This window comes from Labeo rohita, chromosome 9 (genome assembly GCF_022985175.1).
Source record: "Labeo rohita strain BAU-BD-2019 chromosome 9, IGBB_LRoh.1.0, whole genome shotgun sequence".
Lineage (NCBI taxonomy): Eukaryota > Metazoa > Chordata > Actinopteri > Cypriniformes > Cyprinidae > Labeo > Labeo rohita.
Genome location: NC_066877.1, coordinates 40,406,631 through 40,412,068, shown reverse-complemented (window position 1 = coordinate 40,412,068; position 5,438 = coordinate 40,406,631).

The following is a 5,438-nucleotide window of genomic DNA, read 5'->3' as shown; positions in this document are numbered from 1 at the left end:
AGAATTCTCTGTGACACTTTACATTAGATTTTTTTTTAATTTAAATAATTATTTCTTACATTACATAATATGTTGTTAAATGAAGGTTTATATCATTACTTTACTGTGTTTTACCATAATGTTTTGTGTTTCTGCAGCTTCTATACAGTATATTAGTGCAGACGTTCTCAACTCTTGCCCTCAAGGTTCACTTTCCTGCAGAGTTTAGTGCCAATGTTGATCAAACGCAACAACCAGTAACTTTCTATTGATTAGCTTGTTCAGGTGTGTTTAGCAGAGTTTAGCCAAAGCCACTAGAAGGCAAGTCTGCGACCATTAGCCAAAAAAGCATAATGACTAAAGCTAATGCTTCCAGTCTGGTAGTATGTGGGAGGAGATCACAGGCTGTTTTCTTTGAATGGATGTCAATGGAATACGCTGAAAAAAGAGCTTTTTAGAAGAAACAGCTAATCATTTAATGAATCGACAGCCTATCTGCTAATCTTCAACATGTTTTACACTAAACAGTACTTTCAGACTGAACTGTTTTCAGAGTTTACCATGAAAAAAATGCTGTTTTATAAGAGAAGTCACTGGTCGGATTCAGCTTACAGCACTTCTCATTAATTCCGTAATTCTGTAAACTGCGACTGAGTGTCGCACAATCTGACTGAAATTCAATAATGTCAAGGCTGTAATGTGATTGGTTATTAAGGGAGACGTGATCCAAGTTAGCCGTTACGCTTTCTCCAATAATAAGTAATACAGACCCTCTCATCTCCCTATAGTAAGACAATCTCTGGTTAGCTCCAGCCCTAATCAAACACACCTGAACAAGCCAATCAAGGTTTTCAGACTCACTAGAAACTTCCAGGCAAGTGTTTAGAGCAGGGGTGTCCAAACTTGGTCCTAAAGGGCTGGTGTCCTGCAGAATTTCGCTCCAACTTGCCTTAACACACCTGTCTGGAAGTTTCTAGTATGTCTAGTAAGACCTTAATTAGCTGGTTCAGTTGTGTTTAATTAGGGTTGGAGCTAAACTCTGCAGGACTGAGTTTGGGCACCCCTGCTTGTAGCACAGTGGTTTTCAATCCTGGTCCTGGGGATCCAAAGCTCTGCACATTTTGTGTGTCTCCCTCATTTAACACACATGATTCAGATTATCAGCTTGTTAGGAGAGAGATCTTTGGCTGCGTTTACACTTGGCATTAACATGCGATCACCGTGATCCGATCAAGCAGATCGGATCATCAGTCAATCAGGACACAGCGCGTTTACACCTGGCAACATCAACTGACTTCTCTATCAGGATAACCCATCGGATCTATCTATATTTAAATAAGAGAATGGCCCGAAGTGATGGATTTTCTTTTAAAAACCATTTTCAAACGCGGGACATTTAAAGGGGTCATCGGATGCCCATTTTCCACAAGCTGATATGATTGTCGGGAGTAAATGACGACCACTACGTTCATTATTACATCCAACAACAGAAAGTGAAAGTGAAAGTGATGACGTATTGTCAAGTATGGTGACCCATACTCAAAATAGGTCCTCTGCATTTAACCCATCACGAATGCACACACACAGCAGTGAGAAATGAACACTCACGCACACACACACATACACACACACACACACACACACACACACACACACGTTTGTTTTTGTGAATTGTGGGGACTTTCCATAGTCTTCTATAGATTTTATACTGACCAAACGATATTGTCTATCCCCTAACCCAACCCTAACCCTAAACCTAGCCCTCACAGAAAACATGTTTGCATCGTTACACTTTCAGATAAACATCATTTACTATTTTTAATCTTTTTTTTTCATTGTGGGGACCGCAAGCCGGTCCCCATAATGTCAAAAATTTCAGGTTTTACTATCTTTGTGGGGACATTTGGTCTTGCCCCACAATGTAGCAAGAACAAACACACACACACACACAGTCTGGTTTATTATCTTTGTGGGGACTCTCCATAGGCGCAATGGTTTGTATACTGTCCACACTGTATTTTCTATCCCCTTACCCTAACCCTACCCCTAAACCTAACCCTTACAGAAAACGTTCTGCATTTTTACTTTCTCAAAAAATCGCATTCTGTATGATTTATAAGCTTTTGTACCCATGGGGACCTCAAGCCAGTCCCCACAATGTTAAAAATTTCAGGTTTTACTATCCTTGTGGGGACATTTGGTCCCCACAATGTAGCAAAAACAAGTACACACACACACACACACACACACACACACATGTTGTGTTTACATGTTTTATGGGGACATTCCATAGGCGTAATGGTTTTTATACTGTACAAACACTATTTTCTATCGCCCTACACCTAAACCTAGCCCTCACAGGAGACTGTGCACACTTTTACTTTCTCAAAAAAGACTCATTCTGCATGATTTATAAGCCTGTTTCCTCATGGGGACCTCACAAATGTCCCCACAAGGTCAAAATTTACTGGTATTACTATCCTTGTGGGGACATTTGGTCCCCATAACGTGATGAATACCAGGTGCACACACACACACACACACACACGGAGCATTGGGCAGCCATTGCCCAGGGTGCAACTGGGGGTTCAGTGCCTTGCTCAAGGGCATTCAGTCATGGAATTGAAGGTGGAAGGTGGAAAGAGCGCTGTTTATTCACAACCCCCACCTTCAATTCCTGCTGGTGCGGGAATCAAACCAGCAACCTTTGTGTTACAAGAACACCTCACTTAGGAGCCATTCTTGTCTATGTCCCTGCTCCAGCATCAAAACAATGGTGATTGGACTGTTACTGCTCATTCAAGGCAGGTCTAAAGTGAGACGCCAGTGTCAGTCAACTATCATGGGAGCAGCCTCTGTTGGGGTGTCGTCACACAGACAAGGTGCTGAGAATGGCTCGATTTGAAAAAGGTGAAATTATTTTTACAGATTAAATAAAAACCACTGGGTGGATTTTTATCATTATAGGGTGGTTGTGTACACACACTGCCAACACACATGTGACAAATGAAAATAACTGTACAAGTCTCACTAGCACTCCACGGCCTCTCTCTTCAGATAGTTCGTGAGAGAGGGTGCAGCGTTTTGCGTCATGTCAACCTGCGAATGCAGACACAATGACTGGATTGTGTTTACATTACACTGAGATGTGATTACAATGCGTCCTCGACTACCTCTGGACCAGGACATGCTGATCGGATAACATTCCAATCAGAAGCGTGTTTACACTTGTCTTTTCAGTGTGTATGTGGACAATATCCAGATACGGGTCGCATGTTAATGCTAAGTGTAAACACAGCCTATGTACTGAACTGTGTGTCAGATAAGGGAGAGAGTGGGACCCTGGGACCAGGATTGAAAACCACTGCTATAGAAGATAGTTGGAGCAGGATTAAACACCCCTGTCCTAAGCCCTTCCTTTGAGAGGAAGACCATGGCAGGGCCACGGCTTCACCAGCACAACCACAGTCTCTGGATCCACTGTGGTCTTGGCAGTTGTGGCATTGGGACAGTCTTGACCTTCCAGATCCACCTCAGCCCCTGATCCTCCAGCACCCCTTGCTCTACCACAGACTTCTGGACTTTTGGCTGTGATTGGGCCCTCCACCCCTTTTGGCTCAACTATTGTCCTTACTCCCAGCAGCTTTACCTTGGTCCTTTAAGCCTACAAGCTAATGACAGTCCTTTGATCCATTAACTCTGCTATGTTCAGTGGTCCAGCTAGCTCTGCCATGGGCTTCCACTTCACCAGATTCAATGTGGGCTCCTGGCTCCTCTTAAGAGCCCTCCATCTCTGCCGGCCATCCAGAGGTCTCCTGTCATTCTGGCTTCCCCATGATGTTCTCCTCCATTGGTGCGTCCATGGTCGTATCCAGCTTGTCAATTTTCTCTGCATCGGATTTTGGAGAACAGTGCTTCAGCAAGTGTACATCTGATGTAGTATACACTACCAGTCAAAAATTTTTTAATGTTGGCACCAATAGCCTCACGGTTAGCGCACTGACATATTGCGCTGTTGCGCTGTGGGTGTCCCGAGTTTGAATCCGGCTTGTGGACCTTTCCCGATCCCACCCCCTTCTGTCTCTCCCTTCCTGTCTAACTACATTGTCCTATCTAAATAAAGGCATAAAAATGCCAAAAATAAATCTAAAAAAAAATTTTTTTTGAATAGTAAGATTTGTAAGTTTTTTTTTTTAAAGAGGTCTCTTCTGCTCAGTAAAAGTAAAAAAAAAAAAGTAAAATTCTGAAATGTACTATGTAAAATAACTGTTTTCTATCTGAATATATTTTAAAAAGTAATTTATTACTGTGATGTCAAAGATTAATTTTTAGCATCATTACTCCAGTCACATGATTCTTCAGAAATCATTATAATATTCTGATTTGCTGCTCAAAAAAACACATTATTATTATTATGTTGGAAACAGCTGAGTAGAATTGTTTTTTTTTTTTCAGGTTTCTTTGATGAATATAAAGTTCAGAAGAACAGCATTTATCTGAAACATTATAAATGTCTTTATCATCACTTTTGATCAACTGAAAGCATCTGTGCTAAATAGAAGTATTAATTTCTATAATTTCCTTCTCAAAAAAGTTATATATAAAATACTTAGTTAAATATTGATAATAATAATCATAATAATACATGTTTTTTGAGCAGCAAATCAGTATATTAGAATGATTTCTGAGGGATCATGTGACACTGAAGACTGGAGTAATGATGCTGAAACTTCAGCTTTGATCACAGGAATAAATTACATTGTAAAAATATTCCAATAGAAAGCAGTTGTTTTAAATAGTAAAACATTTCACAATATTACTACTTCTGTTGTATTTTGGATCAAATAAATGCAGGCTTGGTGAGCACAAGAGACTTCTTTAAAAAAACTGAAGTGCAGTGCTGATGAATAGGAAAAAAGCCATTGTCTCGTAGAACTGTTATTAAAACACTGATGCACAAGATGCTGGAAAACAATTACAGCAGTGCAGTGGAAGACAAAAACACAAGTAATTAAAACTTGACCTTTTTTTCTTCTTTGTTATTAATTACTATATTATCCATCTGTTGGTTATATATAAAGTTAGATTTAGTGAAGTTGAGTTGCATTATATTTATATGTGTGGAGAAAAGGATCTTGAGTAGACATAATGTGACACGTTTATGAACAGATGACCCAGTCAGTTCTCACTCATCAGCTCACCTCAGGAGGGATTCAGGTCATTTCAGATGACGCCATCATGAAACCTAAATGCGGAGAAAAGACCCGCAATCCTTTACCTGATCTGAAGAGATCCACATTACTTTGAGTGTAATTAACTTGTAATTACTGTTTGTGTGTAAATTAACATATGGCACAGATAAACACACAAAGATTTTGTTCACAAAAGAACAAGGATTAAGATCAGCTTAAACTGAGTCTTCATTTCTAAAAAAGTTTAAAGAATAAACAGAGCAGCTC